Here is an 18,636-nt window from a genome sequence, read left to right as displayed (position 1 = left end):
CTGCTCATAGAAAATGTTTTCGCAACCATTCACAAAGGGGAAGGGGTCCCATGGGAACCCCTTCCTGTTTGCCACTGTCTTACCACCTACCTGTAGTAGGCTGTAAACTGCAAATGTTTTGCGACCTCATTCCAGTTGCAAAACATCCATACATCTACCTGCAACTCACTATTAGTAAGCAATGCCCTTGACAGACCCTTCCTAATACCAACTCACAAACCCTACTTTGCGAGTCACTAATAGGTTACTCACTCGCACAATTGTGTTGGTACATGCCAAATGCCTCTTTAGTCATTGCAAATGGCAGAATTTCTGTTTGTGATAGCTAAAGCCTGTTCTACATGTCACCTATAGAGCATACACACCTACAACTCCCATGTTTCCTTACTTTCACCTCACTCCACATGCCACAGATTGCCATCATAATAGCGTCTGATGGTCACCCCCCAAACACGCTTGCATTTTTTAGAGCATACAGTCCAGCAACTCCCATCATTCCCCTCTTTTGCTTTTGTCATACCTTGCCCCACACATGGCAAATTTCCCATAGTGGCATCCCGTTCACTGCTACTACCGGGGCCATATGGAAAGCATATTCAACAAGGGAACTTATGGGTATTTTCTTCGAATCTCAGATTCCATTTACCAATAGTAACACAAGAATGCAATTTTAGGTTCTCTATGAATTAAAACTGCCTGGTCGGTGGTTCTGTAGGTTACTGGCGCTCATAGGCAATACGCAGGTAAATATACTCTAGTAATGAGTGAGGATTGTGGTGTACAAGGGTAGGGAGAGCCAGCTTCCTCCCCAATGTGTGGATATCCACTGGTAGAACGAGGCTCTTGTGAATAAACTGAAGCAAATGTTTCAGCAAAGATTCAAGCTTTAGTCACACTGTTCTCAATATAATTGATATTTTGTTAGCATGTGCAGGGGACTGTTGTTTTATTCTCTATGAATTACTTTGTCCACCCATGATATAACTCTTGGACTTTATCATCGCATTGTCAGCTGACAAACCTACCAATATGATGCATGTTCATGTACTTGACATATCATGTGTTTGCTTTCTGTCTATTCCTTCTCATATACTGGATTATTTCTCCAGTAATAGGATGTATATAAGATAAACAGTTAACACCTGCATTTGTCCCTTGACATAACTTACACAACTTTATGTGTCCAATAGATCAATGGTTATGTAATTAAGTACCATTGTGTTTGATCTCCATTGTTATTATTAGGCTGCAATAGTACTTTTTATTCAGAAGTGTTTTATTATTCAGTAAGAAAATGTTATAAATTAATACAAAATTGATGATATTTTCAGCTCAGCACCCTCCCTCTGATACGCAAGAGTGGAGGCCGTGCCATAAATAAGGTCAGCATAAGAATAATAGATAATAACGCTGTACTTTTATTCTGTAAGAGAGGTGTCTCCAATCAGTGGATTGTGAGCCACCAGTGTCTCCCAGGCTCCTTCAAAGTAGCTCACAGCCTTCAGTTTATTTTTAAATAAGTACATAGTCACATTTTCCTTTTAAAGTTAAGGGAAGGCTATGTTTATTTTACAATATTATCATCAGGCTGCAGAGATCGGGGCCTGATAATGAACAGTTCTCAGCCAGAATTATGACCCAGGCTTGGACACAGGGGTGAAGAACTGAAGCACTGAGGAATTGAACTCTTTAATGAAAGTCCTTATCAAATCAATATTGGAGTCAGTGGCGTAGCAAGGCCAGGTGGTACCCGGTGCAGAACATTTCTTGTCAACCCCCCCGCCCACATTGAAATTACTAAAATTAGGGAAAAAAAAGATAGTTACACATATTTTTGCCATTTTGTTACCCCCCTCAGTGCCATTTTAGTGATGACACCCAGGGTGGCCTGCACCCACTGCACCCCCCTCCCTATGCCACTGATTAAAGTGTGAAATCAAACTGATGTTTCTGAATGATTTTAAATGATAGAAAATCAAAATGAAAAGTTTCCACATTCATCCAATCACACATATCTTCAATGTTTTTTCTCCTTCACTATTTACAAAAAAAACAATCCTGAATACAGTATTGCACATAGTGCTTCCTGTATGATACATTTAGATTTTATATATAATCAATCTGAATCATAGACCATTTTGTAATATATGTTTCTTCCTTCAGCTGATGTGATTGAAAGAATGTGGTGGACGATTTTTGCGGATATGAATGAGTGCATGGTTGAAATAATAATGATATGAAATGTTATAGAGGTTGTTTTGAATATTGTATAAATTACCTTTCTTATGGATATGGAAAATATACAATGTTTCTAAATAGTAAACATTTTTCATTAGATTTTCTTTGTCCTCATGGTCATTGCAACTAATGCCCCCAGTTTTGTCAAGATATTTTTGAGAATGACATTTTTTTAAGTTGCCTAGGGTCGTTAATACATTTTAAGGTATTTGTCCCTGCCTTGGAAACGATAACCTGTAGCAGGGGAGCCTCTTTGTTTTTGCACTAGGCTGTCTTCACAGCTAGAAATGGGAGGAGTGGTGGGCACTTTAGTGTTGTGTAATTCCTGCAAATCCATATGATCTTTGCATTGTTTGGACTACGTAGGTGATTGGTGCCAAGACTGATTCCGGACACCCCTGTACGATATGTTGGCCTATAGACCAACTAGTTCACAGTGCCACTGTAAGCCCTTCTAACCTTACCAGGGAGCAGCATTTACCGGCTTATCAGCTGGGGCCAGGACTTCAAGGCCCAGGTAGCAGTGGGGGCGACAGCGGAAACACCAGCCCCTCCCCCCTGACACCAGGGGCTTATTAGCTTCTCGCCCCTCCCGCTATCACGGGAGACGCATCGTGACTGTTGGCGGTGGTGGCGGCATTTACCGGCAGAGCAGCTGGGGCCAGTCAATCAATCATGCCATTTGTATAGCGGGTCCTGGGTCAGCCGAAGGTGGATGGGGAGGGAGTTCCAAGTCTTGGCAGCCAGGTAAGAGAAGGATCTTCCTCCGGCGGTGGCTCTTCGGATACGTGGTACGGCTGCGAGGGCGAGACTGGTGGACCGTAGCTGGCGGGTGGGCGTGTAGAAGGTCAGGCGGTCGTTGAGGTACTTGGGGCCCAGGTGGTGGAGAGACTTGTGTGCGTGGGTGAGGAGCCGGAACGTGATCCTCTTGTCGACGAGGAGCCAGTGCAGGTTCCTCAGGTGGCTGAAGATGTGGCTGCGTCGGGGGACATCCAGGATGAGTCGGGCGGAGGCGTTCTGGATGCGCTGGAGTCTTTTCTGTAGCTTGGCTGTGGTTCCGGCGTAGAGGGCGTTTCCGTAGTCCAGTCGGCTGGTGACGAGTGCCTGGGTGACAGTCTTCCTGGTCTCGGTCGGGATCCAGCGGAAGATCTTGCGAAGCATACGCAGGGTGTTGAAGCACAATGAGGAGACGGCGTTGACTTGTCTGGTCATCGAGAGGGAGGGGCTCCAGGATGAAGCCCAGGTTGCGTGCGTGGTCAGTTGGCTTGGGTGCGGTGCCCAGGGCTGTGGGCCACCAGGAGTCGTCCCAGGTGGAGGGCGAAGATCCCAGGATGAGGACTTCCGTCTTGTCCGGGTTCAGTTTCAGGCGGCTGTTCTTCATCCACTCGGCGACGTCTTTCATCCCTTCGTGTAGGCAGGTTCTGGCGGTGTCGGGGTCTCTGGTGAGGGAGAGGATCAGCTGGGTGTCGTCGGCGTAAGAGATGATGTTGAGGTTGTGCTGGCGTGCGATGGCTGCGAGAGGTTTCATGGCCAGGACTTCAAGGCCCAGGTAGCAGTGGGGCCGACAGCGGAAACACCAGCCCCTCCCCCCTGACACCAGGGGCTTATTAGCTTCTCGCGCCTCCCGCTATCGCGGGAGACGTATCGTGACTGTTGGCAGCGGCGGCATTTACCGGTGGAGCAGCTGGGGCCAGGAATTCAAGGCCCAAGTAGCAGTGGGGCCGACTGCGGAAACACCAGCCTCTCCCCCCTCAACATCGAGGAGATTTATTCACCTGCTCTTTCCCGCGAAGCGGGACGCACGCGGGCGGGTGCCGGGCGAAGCCCGGGCCCAGGGCGGGTCCGTTTGAGCCCATTTGAGACCTGAGAAGGCTGGGCCTGTTCTCTAACACCTACCTTGGAACGCTGACTTCCCATCTCACCACGGTAAGATTTAATAATTGGTCGCAAGACTTATAAAGAGTGGTGAGCATCCACAGCCATGACAAACAGTGTGGTGAAGAAAGGGCCCAAAGGGGGGGGACCAGGGGATCTTTGGACTATTTTATCACAAGAGCCTCGAACGTGATCGCAAAAGAGATTGAGGTAACTGAACGACGGCTCTCACTTGGCTTGGGAGCTACCAGGACCCCGATGGAGAATGGACAACTGCGGGACACTCTCTCCCCGGAGGCCCTAAGCGTTATTATTAATGACCTCCCCCCACTGGACAGTAATACCCTATTTGTGACTGAGGAGTCCGCTCAAGAATCAAGCACACCGTACCATGCAGGTTGTGTAACAACTAGATCTAAGTCGACCTCGTGTAAGCAAAGAATGGAATCTTTGAAAGATAAACAAGGCCAAAAAACCAAGAGGGGGCAGGCCAGAGACAAAAGGAAAAAAAACTGTGCTGGTGGTGGGAGGTCAACGAAGCGTGTGGGGGAGGGGAGCAAAGATGTGGATCAAAGTGGGGAATCAGAGATGGTGGACCGAAGTGTGGTGCCTGAGACGGTGGAGGTGTCGCCACCCCCAATTATACCGGACGGATGTATGACGTTACAACGCACACTTTTACAATGCATACCTTTACAACGCATTTTTTACAACGCAACATCCATTACAACGCATTCCATTACAACGCATGCCATTACTGTGGAAAAGTAAATTTTGCCATGTTCTGTGTCCCTACGTGTCATCCATCATATGTTATGTGTGCATGATTAAATATGCATATGCATTCCCCATGTTCGATTCAAGACGCAATTATAGTTGTGTCCACCTCTAGTATGTCAGTTTCCAGTTCTCGTGAATACTACGTATATCAGGCCTATGTAAAGCTACGTTGCCACGTTTCTCAGTGTGCACGTTATTCTATTATAAAGTTCCCGTTTCTAGGCCTCAAAAGGGCCTGGACACCAGATTCAGCTCCTGTCTCCTGAAACCTCGCTGAGGAGCGATACAGCCCCCACCTGTATCCTCGACCCTTCACTTACTTCCTGCCTCGCAGTGCCCGGTCCAGCCTGGCTCAGCCTCTGAGTCTGCCAAAAATATGTTATGATTCCAGTTATCAGTTCAGTCCTCCTTCTCTGCATTCCTAAGCTACTGAACTGCATCAATAGTTTCCGTCATTGTCTAGCCTTCTCGGCTCCATGTAAGAGAAATACTGTATTTAATGGTCATTTAGTATTCTTCATCACGCACTACATGTAGAATAATGCATGGTCCAGTCTAGAATCAAGTTAGCCTTTTCCCTCCTGACTTCTAGTTTATATCAACATGTTCTCTAAACATCAGATACTAGATACTGTTTAGGTACATGTCGCCCTGACTCTCCAGACTTCAGTCTCTGCTCCTAGCACAGAGTTCATAGCCCCCAGCTTCTCCTAGTGATACGTCATTGCTAGTTTGCGCGCACCATCAGGTTAGAGGTCCCGGCTCCTCAGGTAGCCCCCTCCATGGTTTCCGCCCCATTCATGACATATTCTGTTACGTTTGCATCACATGTCTATGTATACGCCCTGTTACACCTACTTTTACCCTTATCTTTCGCGACTGCTACGCGTCACACCTTCTGCTCCACCCACTGCTCCGCCTATCATATGTACTGTAATGCAACTGTTTTACTATATATGCTTGTGTATTGTTATTAAATGCTAGCGCGCTCATCCCAGATCCAGCCCCAGCAGCTGCTGGGCCCTGCCATCCTATTCCTATGCAGGTTGTCCTGTTCCTGTCCTTTATGCTGTAATAAACCTGCGAAACTCCTACTACCTCGAATTTTGACTCTTATTTATTGAGCTATCTGTTATTCATTTATACATTCAAAAATAGGGTATTATTTATTTATTTACCACATAATGGCGCCCGAACAGGGACTTGCCCTTTCCCCACGCGTCGGTGAAGCCACGCCGACCCCCTGACCCTCTGCAGTCGTGACGGAACTCTTCTGCGCACCGGCAGATATTTCTGCTCCAAGTATCCCTCAGGCCCACGGAGGAGACGGAGGAGGCGGTCCAGCATCCAAACGAGACGGTGGAGGAACGCGGCGAGTCCCGACCAGAGCCCAAGCCGAGAGTTTAAGGTCCGAGGTATCCGGAGGCCCACCCGTAACAGAAGTCCGAAGTTCGCCGTCCGTCGTCGTAGCAGCTCAGTCCGATCCGAGGTTTTCCGTTCTTGCTGCCCGGTGAGTACCATTACTGGGGTGGTATCTAGACAGGGTCAATCTAAATTGACTCTGGTCCGTGGGTTGGTGGTACACAGACTCACAAACGAAGTTTTCACCTAGGTGGATACGGGTCTTGATGCGTCCCTTTATGGGACCGGTATGTTCCGTACTGTTTCAGCAGTGCATCCAGTAACTCTAGTCTGTTCCGTTCTCGAGAAATTCTTGTGTTTCTGTTTTCAGTATTCCAGGTAATATTCTGTCCGAACTGTTATGTTATGATGTTGTTCAATGTATTTCCAATGTCGTGGTATGCCTGAATTGTTCTCCCAATTGTTATTGTTCCTCGTGTATTGTATTGTGTTCCGATTCAAGTTTACAATGTCTCTCTTTTCGAGATTACGTCAGCTAAAAACTAGAAAAGGTTTGTTAGAAGAAGCAGTTCCTGTTCCGCCGAGGGACAGTCCAGGTCACTTTATGTATCAGAAGCATGGCATAAGCGCCATATTGTATCTAGATTTATGGGTAGAGTATACCAAACAGTTAGAAGAAAAGTATAGATGGCCCGTATCGGGTACATGGGATGCCGAGTGCATCATGCGAGTAGAAGAAGCATTATGGAAAAAGAAAGCCAGACAATCACAGAAAGATGCCATTGAGTTATGGCGTAAAGAATCTCATAAAAGAACCGAAAAAGAAATCAGAAAGTCAGAATTAAGTAGAGAATCCTTGGAACGAGCCCAAGAAAGGGAATTAATCGAGATTGGTGAACGAGTTAAAACTGAACAATCAGACAGACAGAGGCATGCCCTTAATAGGGGTATGTATCCTCTCTTTGCCGAGGGCTTGCCAAAAGCGACCCCAGAGGCATCCAGTAATTTCCCGCCACCATTAGTTCCGACCAAGCTACGTCACAAACAGACCGCAGCTGATATTTTTATTTCGTCCTATTTGGACGACACAGTCCCAGAATATGCAAATCCTGTTCGCGCTCCGCCAGTCCCTGTAAATCAGGCACTTCCCGCTTCTCCAGACACCGGAGTACCTGTCACGGTACCCCCGGTCCAGCCCGCCATACAAGTCCAGCCTGCATTTCCATTTCCCACTCTGCCAGGACGAAGAGCCTCAGTAGACGACTCTAGTTTAGGGGCCGCAGGGGGAGGTCCTCCTCAAACCCCGCCGCCACACAAGCGTTTAACGACAGCCGAGTTACATGCACAAGCGTCACAGCGTACGCCCAGACATCAGACTGTAGCAGAAATAAGAAAATCCCTTGCCGAATGCGGCTATGATCCCGTCCCAGGCGAGGATAATATGGTTTTATATTCATTCCGCGTAAGAAAGGTGGCCGAGTATCTAGTCACCTTACCGAATATGAAAGAAGATCTAGACAGAATATATCGTTTCATCCGTACAGGGGATGATCCAGAAAGCATTAACGAGGCCATGTCTCAAAGGAAAGCCGAGATCCAGCTCATGATATTAAAGTTTCTGATCAATTGTCTAATAAGAGAACAAGATTACCCGTCTAAAGATCCGGCCGAAATGAAAATCCTGACAAGGTGGAGTGATAATATAGCCGAGGGTAAGCACAAGACCGTCGGTGCTATGGAGAGTATATACAAGAAAATCCGTAGAGAAATAATAAAATTACACGAACAGCGTAAAGCAGCACAAGTAAGCGAGAAAGAAAGTAATTCTGATACTGAAGAGATAGACGACGAGAATCCCGCCAGAATAGCGTATGTAGGAAAATCTAGATTTCCAGATCGCCATTTACGCCTAGAACACAAGTCTATTTTTCATCATCCAGCACCAGAACAAGGTTCACTAGAACAAGTGTTTCAAGCTACCGATCACATTCTGAAATCACGAATCGGTTACAGTGAGTTAAGTACCATGCATGAACAAGAACTAGCCCGATCAGCAGTCCGATGGATTACTGATTCTACCACTTTTCCAGATGAAATAGTGGCACAAATGTTTCTGAAAATGCCCCCAGCCGAGCAGCGACTGGTGGGTATGTATATGATTCAGCACCTCATTACATTGTATGAGGGTCAGCACTCTGATCCAGGCCCGTTACATGATGTCCTGAACGAGTTACTCCAGTATAGATGGAAAGGTTTAGGTACCGACTTAATTAGTGTCATTCTAGAACAGCGGCACAAATATAGAACGTTTTTGAACCCGCATTTTGTTCATGTCTCACCCCCAGAAAGTAAACCATTTTACATGGAGAGACAGAATCCGTTACGAGAAGTCCACCCAGTTAGAGGAACGGGTGGCGAACTAGAACGAGTGTTTGTCTACACTCCGATTACAAAGATGGAACTCCTCGAGATGAAGAAATTAATTCCCTGTCATGATAAAGATCCAGCAGGGTTCCATAGAGAATTAAAAGACATGCTCCGTATGGGAGAATACACGTATCCAGATATAATTAAAATGTTAAAAGTTCTGTTGCCCGCAGGGGTGTATGAAAAGCTCAAGGAAAAAGAATGGGAGGTGGGAGAGAAAAAGATCGATTGGGCAGTTCTAGAAGCTGAAGACAAGGCACGAGTACCAGGTACCGGTCTTGGAGATAAATGTAAAGAATTACCGGAATTATTAATACAAGTTTTACCCAGATTATTGACAACTAGAAAAGAAGACTGGGATGCAATCTCAGCCTGTAAACAGAAGCAAGACGAAGATATTAGTGATTTTTATTCTAGATTTGAAAAATGTTTTAGCATCAACAGTGGCCTCAAGACAAGTAGTGAGTCATACCCTCACCTTTTTGTTACTAAATTAGTCGAGAATTCAAGCCCACAAATTAAAAATCGAGTTTTAAAAGTCGAAAGTACCTGGCAAGCTAATACCCCGTCCCAGATGTTGCAGATGCTTCAATACCACCAGAATAGAATCAGAGAAGAGCAAGAACACGAAAGAAAACGTATGAAAGACACGAAAATGAAAGTACTAGTTGCACAATCTGTTCCTCAAGACAGTCAGAAGAGGGGTCCGAATCAAGCCAGTCATCCTGCAGCTCCCGTTAAAGGGAACTGCAATTATTGTAAACAGCCAGGTCATTTTATAAACGAGTGTGCAGTTCTGAAACACAACATAGCTACCGGTAAGACTAAAGAAAGACCACGTCCGCCTAGACAAGAACAAGTTTCACAGACTCCTCAGTCACAGAATGCACAACAGACAGTTCCAGCACCGCAGCCTATTGCTGCAACACAGCACGTTACACAGCAGATGTACCAGTATGCACAGTCTGAGTATCCAGAGTACCAGCAGTACTCATGAAACAGCCTAGAGAGGGAGGTAGGCTTGCCTCTCATCGAGATACCTGTAGATCAAGAGGGTCCCTATGTTCACAGTCAAGTATTAGGGAAAGACAGAAAGTTTTTGATTGATACAGGGGCAAGTAGGACCACCATCAGTCACGCCGAAGTTCCAGGGGCTCCGCTCTCAGGCTCAAAAAATGTTTCCCTTGGATTTTCAGGAAAACCTATCGTAAATGAGATTTCAAAACCAGTTACTCTAGAAGTAGGTCCATTGTCCCGCACTACTGATCTGTTACTTACTAAGTCATGTCCAGAAAATCTGTTAGGCATTAAAACACTGAAAGAGTTAGGTGCAGTTATATGCTGTTCCCCAGAGGGAATACGATTGTTCCTACGTGACTTTAAGGGTCACTATGTATTACGAGATTTTGATTCAAGACTGTCTAATGTTCCACAGCATCTATGGGCGCAAGGTCCAACTGATGTTGGTTATATGCAAATCACACCCTATCGTGTGACTCTCAAGCCAGGTGTAGTGTTACCACGAATCAGACAGTACAGATTGCCACCTGAGGCTGTAGCAGCCTTATCCAAAATTATTGACGAGCTCATGGCTCAGGGAGTGGTTGTAGAAACTGACTCCAATGTATGTAATTCTCCGATCATTCCAGTCATGAAACGTACTGATCCAAATGCACCCCCAGTATATCGATTAGTGATTGACCTACGAGAGCTTAATAAATGTATTATTCCGCAGTACCCAGTTGTCCCAGACATCTCTTCCCTATTAACGGCCATTGATTCCGAAGCCACGTTCTTCACTGTCATAGACCTCAAGAACGCATTTTTCAGTGTCCCTATTCACCCAGACAGCCAGTTCCTTTTCGGATTTTGTTTAAATGGAAGGAGCTATATGTTCACACGAGCTCCTCAAGGTTTCACAGAAAGTCCTAGTATTTACAGTCAAGCACTCAAGAGACAACTAGACAACATTCACATGCCAACTGACACTGCCCTGCTCCAGTATGTTGATGATTTACTGATCACAGCCCGTTCTGAACGTGCTTGCGAGCAAGCATCCCTTACAGTCTTGTATTTCCTAGCCGAGATGGGGCACAAGGTGTCCCCTTCTAAGCTACAATTCTGTGTCCAGCAAGTGGTCTACTTAGGACACTTACTGTCCAAGAGGGGCAGGCAGTTGACACCAGACCGTATCCAGTTAATAGCGAGTCTTCCTCAGCCCAAGACCCAGAAGGAGGTACGTGCTTTTATCGGCCTTACTTCTTATTGCAGACAATGGATTCCTCAGTATGCATTTCTAGCCAAACCACTGATACAGTTAACGACACAGGAGGCAGCCGTATCGACTGTCCTCCCTTGGACATCTGAACATACACTTAGTTTCAACGAGTTAAAGAAAGCCCTATGCCAAGCTCCAGTTCTAGCTACACCGAACTACAGTAAGCCTTTTACACTTTTCGTTACTGAACGCGAAGGTACAGCATTATCTGTTCTCACACAAGATCAAGCAGGACAATACAAGCCCTGTGCTTATTTTTCAAGCACATTAGATCCTGTAGCCCAGGCTCTGCCTGCGTGCCTCAAGTCAGTTGCAGCCACAGCCCTAGCTATCAGACAAAGTGATTCCATAGTCTTAGGACATACCTTGACAGTACAAGTTCCACATTCCGTGGAAGTTCTTTTGAACCGAACACAAACTCAGCACTTGACAATTGCACGTTTAACAGGTTATGAATTGACACTGTTCCAGCCACATATAGACATCAGACGCTGCAACATCCTGAACCCTGCTACACTGTTACCATCAGTTACTTCGAATTCTGCCACACATGACTGTGTGGAAGTAGTTAACATTACGACAAGGCCAAGACAAGATCTGACAGATATTCCGTTACCAGACCCCGACCTGACACTTTATGTGGACGGTTCATGTATGAGAACTAGTACAGGAGAACTAGTCGCCGCGTATGCAGTGACTACTGACACTGAAGTTATTGAGACACACCGCATTGACACCCTGTCCGCTCAAGCAGCAGAGCTAGTTGCTCTGACACAAGCCTGTATACATGCCAAGAACCAGAAAGTTAATGTTTACACAGATTCACGCTACGCATTCGGAGTCGTACACGACTTCGGAGTGCTCTGGCAGGAGAGAGGTTTCATGACTTCTCATGGAACCAAGATTCAGCATGGTCTCCTTATTCAAGCTCTGTTAGATGCCATACATTTACCGACATCTATCGCTATCATGAAGTGCAAAGCACATACGAAAGTTACTGACATTATTTCCCAAGGTAATGATCTAGCAGACCGCACAGCCAAGCTTACAGCACAGACTCCAGACATTCCAGTTAATCAGACACATACTCCAGATCCGACTACATGTATGACAGTTAAGGACCCTACACAAGATGTCATAGACATACAGTTACATGCTACTCCCGAAGAAATCAAGAAATGGTCCGAACAAGGAGGGGTCCAGACAGATCAAGGATGGTTAACAAAGGGTAGAGCCACATGGTTTCTCCCCGACTCTATGGTTCAAGTCATTATTAATACCGCACATAGTCCAGCACATTTAGGAGAAAAAGCTATGTTAGACAGTATCCAGAACATTTGGTTCAACAAGCATTTACGAGCTGCAGCCAAGCAGAAAGTCCGTACCTGTATGATATGTTGTCAGTTTAATCCAGGTAAAAGTGTCCCGGTGGAACAAGGTGGATTCCAGCCCCCTGACCACCCTTTTGAAGTCCTCCAGATGGATTATATTCAGATGGAGCGATGTCGAGGTTTCAAGTATGTTCTTGTAGTTGTATGCGCTTTGTCCAGGTGGACGGAGGCATATCCAGTTCCAGATTACACAGCAGCGACCACTGCCAAGCAGTTGGTTCGTGAGTTTTTCCCTCGTTATGGACTCCCTAGAGTCGTATATTCTGATAACGGTCAGCCATTCTCATCTGAGTTGATGAAACATGTTTCCCTGTTGTTAGGGTACCAGTGGAAGTTTCATTGTGTACGCCATCCTGAAGCAGCCGGTCTTGTAGAGAGACATAATCAGACTCTGAAAATCCGTATCGCCAAGGTGTGTAAAGAGAAAGGTGTGGACTGGCTAGTAGCTCTACCAGTTGCTTTATTTTATATGCGCATGGTCGCACATTCCAGATCAGGTCTGTCCCCGTATGAGGTCGTTTTCGGCCGCCCCCCAAATATGTGGGGTACTCCTAGACCCCGAAGTATTACCGATGTTTCAAGTAATATGCTGACAGATTACCTAGCTTCCTTGATGTCTGCCCTCAACTCATGTCGTTCACAGGTTGCCGCCGCATTTCCAGACAATACCGAGGTGGCACCGCACGAAATCGTTCCAGGATCCATGGTGATGGTCCGCAACTTTGACAGATCAAGTCCGCTGGAGCCTCGTTGGAAAGAGCCCCGACAGGTCCTCCTCACCACCCGTACAGCCGTGAAGTTGGAAGGTCGCAAAGGCTGGGTGCACCTTTCTCATGTAAAACAATTTAATGAACTGAAACCCGTCTTAAAGAACATTTCCCAGGATTTGAAGGATTGCCAAAATATTGTTCTCAAGGACTGTCCCGCAAAAGACATTGCTACAACCCCTCCCCTGTTAGAGAAAACTCCGCAACAGGAGTACAAGCTAAAACTTCGGTCTAGTAAAATAAGTCAGTCAGTTTGATTGTCTAAGTCCTCCCCTAGGTGAAACGGTTAGACTGTTTCTGACATGTATAAAATAGACCCCCATAGTGAGAGAGTCAGTCACAACTCAATCCGATGTATCGTTTTTCTAAGTTTCATATTATTTCTTAGCATTACGATTTCCTGCACCAGTTATGCATTTTTCTTGTATTTCCCAGTTCTTCATGTAAATAAGTCTGCTAATGCTACAGTAGAGCACACGTTTAGTGATCTGCCTCCTCATGAACTCTCTTACCGCCTCGCTATGCGAAATAACTCATTCATCCGCATGTTACATTACTCACATCAGACCAGCAATGCCACTAATTGTTGGGTGTGTGGTCGACTCCCCCCTTTCCAGACACCGAAGGGAGTTCTGCCACTTTTTCCTTATCCATTCTCGCATAATGGTTCGTGTGGAGCATGGTCCACGTTAACGTCATCCTCAACAGATATGTCTTTTCTTAACAGTACATGCTTTCCAGACAAGCAAGGTCTCCCCCACAGAACAGGTTTAGATCTAGAAAATGAAGTGTATAATTTAGGTAATTATTCTTCGAATTTCATGGTCCTGAATGTTCAGTCTGATACTACTCCAGACTTACCTGCTATTTCAGTACTACCAGTCAAAGGCGAATTATGTGTCCGAAATTATGGTTCTGTACATGTAGGACATAGTGATTGTACTACTATTGTCAAGTATAGTGACAGTGGGAAATCTATCTTCAAAGCTTCACGTCATTCTTATTTTATTTGTGGTCAAACTGCATATGTTCATCTGCCCCTCGGTTGGGAGGGAACCTGTTACGTTGCCTTCCTACTGCCACCAGTTTTCCTAGCCCCACCTGATTATCATAGAAACACACATCTAGTACACGTTAGACATAGAAGGGAGTCCCCAATTGTCGATTATACTGAAACTGCTCTAGAACAATATACAGATTTCAACAGAGGTTTCTTTTTCTTTATAGGACCTATCCAGAATAGTAAGCTAATCCGTAGGTTAACCAGAACCCTTGAAGCAGTAGTCAATGAGACTGCTTCTGCTCTAGGTAATTTAACTGAAGAGCAATCTGCTATGAGATTTGTCGTTTTACAGAATCGTCTCGTCCTTGACGTCATACTGGCCGATAGGGGCGGGGCCTGTAGAGTCATCGGATCTAGTTGCTGCATTTTCATTCCAAATAACGTGCCGTCTGTTTATTCAGCTATAACCAGACTCCATAAAATTGCCCATCTGTTACACCAAGATCCAGGCACCTGGACATGGTCCGGTTGGTTCTGGAATATAATTTCCGCATGGGGATGGAAAATATTTTCCTTCCTAGGTATTGCAGTAGCGATCATATTCAGCTGCTGTCTCTGTATACAATGTGGCCCTGCGATTTGCGGCATTTGTGCTACCTCTTGTATTCCTAGTCCCAAGCCCCGTTCTAAATCCCGTTCCAGGATAATTCGAGACGAGCAAATGATACTGTATGAAATGATAGACGGTATCATGAAAATTGATGTTTCCTGATGGAAACGTAGTGACAAGGAAGGAATGTGGAAAAGTAAATTTTGCCATGTTCTGTGTCCCTACGTGTCATCCATCATATGTTATGTGTGCATGATTAAATATGCATATGCATTCCCCATGTTCGATTCAAGACGCAATTATAGTTGTGTCCACCTCTAGTATGTCAGTTTCCAGTTCTCGTGAATACTACGTATATCAGGCCTATGTAAAGCTACGTTGCCACGTTTCTCAGTGTGCACGTTATTCTATTATAAAGTTCCCGTTTCTAGGCCTCAAAAGGGCCTGGACACCAGATTCAGCTCCTGTCTCCTGAAACCTCGCTGAGGAGCGATACAGCCCCCACCTGTATCCTCGACCCTTCACTTACTTCCTGCCTCGCAGTGCCCGGTCCAGCCTGGCTCAGCCTCTGAGTCTGCCAAAAATATGTTATGATTCCAGTTATCAGTTCAGTCCTCCTTCTCTGCATTCCTAAGCTACTGAACTGCATCAATAGTTTCCATCATTGTCTAGCCTTCTCGGCTCCATGTAAGAGAAATACTGTATTTAATGGTCATTTAGTATTCTTCATCACGCACTACATGTAGAATAATGCATGGTCCAGTCTAGAATCAAGTTAGCCTTTCCCCTCCTGACTTCTAGTTTATATCAACATGTTCTCTAAACATCAGATACTAGATACTGTTTAGGTACATGTCGCCCTGACTCTCCAGACTTCAGTCTCTGCTCCTAGCACAGAGTTCATAGCCCCCAGCTTCTCCTAGTGATACGTCATTGCTAGTTTGCGCGCACCATCAGGTTAGAGGTCCCGGCTCCTCAGGTAGCCCCCTCCATGGTTTCCGCCCCATTCATGACATATTCTGTTACGTTTGCATCACATGTCTATGTATACGCCCTGTTACACCTACTTTTACCCTTATCTTTCGCGACTGCTACGCGTCACACCTTCTGCTCCACCCACTGCTCCGCCTATCATATGTACTGTAATGCAACTGTTTTACTATATATGCTTGTGTATTGTTATTAAATGCTAGCGCGCTCATCCCAGATCCAGCCCCAGCAGCTGCTGGGCCCTGCCATCCTATTCCTATGCAGGTTGTCCTGTTCCTGTCCTTTATGCTGTAATAAACCTGCGAAACTCCTACTACCTCGAATTTTGACTCTTATTTATTGAGCTATCTGTTATTCATTTATACATTCAAAAATAGGGTATTATTTATTTATTTACCACATTACAACAAAATTTTAAAAACTACATTTACAACGCATTCCATTACAACGCATACTACCTTTACAATGCATACCATTACAACGCATTACATTACATTGCATGTTTGGTAAGTATTGGATAGTATAGGGGTAAAATGTACTATTCTAACTCCAGGGGGTGCAACAGTAGGGTAAGTGTTGGATAGTGTAGGGGTAAAAATTACTATTCTAACTCCAGGGGGTGCAACAGTAGGGTAAGTGTTGGATGGTAATGTTATGCGTTGTAATGGTATGCGTTGTAATGACTGAGTTGTAATGACATGCGTTGTAGTGGTGTGCGTTGTAGTGTCATGCATTGTTATGGTTGCGTTGTAAATGCATACGTTGTAATGGATGTTGCGTTGTAAAAGTTTAGTTGTAATGGTAGTGCGTTGTAACAGTTGCGTTGTAAAGGCTGTTTCCCATACCGGAAATACCCGTGGTTCCTGTGGTGACTTTGAATAGTGTCTTCTGGGAGAAAGTGGGGACAATAATTGCTGAAAGCCTAATGCCCCTAATGAATAGAATGGCTGCCATTGAAGTAAACCTACTCTCACTCACTAATGCATTAGATAGAATCCCTGGTGCACAAACAAATCCTAGCACCCCTACCACTGAGCAATCGCCCCTAACTCCCTGCAGACCTAATGACCTAAGTGGAGTGAGGTCAGTGTTAGATTATCAAAGTGCACAGGGGGTCGGGAATACATCATCGGCTAAACCAGGGACTTGTGGGAGTAGGTCGGGAACACAGGCCCTAGTGGGTGGAAATTTACAACAGGTTAAATCAGTGGTTGCAGCCAAGGGACCGGACAGGCATCCCCAAAGCAAGGACACAGTGAGGACAAATCCAAACGCTGTCCCTAAACCCCTTAGCAAGAAAAAATCTGCAAGCGTACAAATTGACCTGCCCCCTGAATGTAGTCCCCTCGTAGTGGTTCTTGCTGGGGTACCAACACTGACAAATGGGCATGAAGAAACACACACCACCCTTAAGAATAAAGTCCCCGACTGGTTAAATAAAAATAGACCACTACCACAAGATGTTACTAGCAAAATTCTGATGGTCCGAAGAGTAGCCTGGGTAGGCCAAAGAACTAAGGATTTTGTGGGAGACTGCGTCCTAATTAATTTTAGGGACACGGACAGTGTCCCATGTATGCCAGTGGCCCTATCCCACACCAGCGCCAGCAATTCAGTCCCTTACCCTCTCGTACTTTTGTCCACCTGTTCTACCGCACAGTACTAGTGATAGGGATGCAGGTTGGAACTGGGAAGCCTCTACAACAAGAACAGGAACAAGACTAGGGTAGACACAGAGAATCCCTGGTAGCTGAGGACATGTGTCTATATAACAGCTTCAGCCCCTTGGATATGGTGGACTGACTAACTCCCAGTGAATTGGATATTAATCCCAGGGGCACACAGGGGGCGAATAGTGAAAGGGGCTGGAAATGGGAGGATGCATGCAGGAAGAAAAATTGATAGGGAATGACACATGTGGTGTGGTAGCCATACTAAGTCCAGCAGATGCACCCAAATTTCAAATAGCTAGAGGACCTACAATTGACATCAGTGGGGGGGGGCAAGCCGATGACTGGTAATGGCCGTAGAACTGTCTCTATAGTCGTGGGGAATGAGGCACAAACCGAGAGAACTGAGAGAAGAGTCCCTGCCATAAACCTAGAATCTATAAAAATTGTGACATGGAATCTTGCTGGACTATCCAATAAAATCACATGTCCAGCATGGGAATCATTTATGGATAAAAACGAAGTGTGCCTTTTCCAAGAGACCTGGGCACGCAGGGAGGAACTCAGAGTGGGGTTTGCCTCCTTTGATGTCCCGGCACTATGGAGTGGGAGGGGCCGCCCCTATGGCGGCCTTACAACCTGGGTCGGAACACACCTGGGCTGTAAGACTAGTATTCTTACCACCTACTCCAGAGATATACAATGTGTGGTCCTTGCTTGGCCAAATCGCTTCAAGCTAGCATTGATTAATGTTTACTCACGCCCAGTTAGAGCAGGCAGTGAGTCTAGCACTGTTGATGATCTCTCCACCTTTATTTCAACTATTCCGAATGATTGCAATATAGTGGTTGGGGGCGACTTAAATTGTCATTTCGAGCCCCTAGAGGGTCTAAATGAAGGTGCCCTTACAGCAGAGGATGACCATTGGTCAATCCCCATGACCCAGGCTCCGTATGTTAGGGCATGATCTCCCCTAGCTGTCCAAGCCACTGCACTAACCATCACCCAATCCCTACGAGCATGTAATGGTCGTACACCATCGGACATTCCAGCCAAACACACATACAATAAACCTGGTCGAACATCACATCTCGATTACATTATGGTGGAAACCAGGCTATGGCCAAATGTTATCGACTTTGCTGTAACGCCAAGAGAGGACAGTGACCACAACGCCTTAATTTTAGAAATGGCCTTGGCAAAGTTCCTCAGGCTTGGGGATCTTTCGAGGGGCGAAGGTATTAA

This window comes from Lissotriton helveticus, chromosome 2_1 (genome assembly GCF_964261635.1).
Source record: "Lissotriton helveticus chromosome 2_1, aLisHel1.1, whole genome shotgun sequence".
Taxonomy (NCBI): Eukaryota; Metazoa; Chordata; class Amphibia; order Caudata; family Salamandridae; genus Lissotriton; species Lissotriton helveticus.
This window is presented reverse-complemented; position numbering follows the sequence as displayed.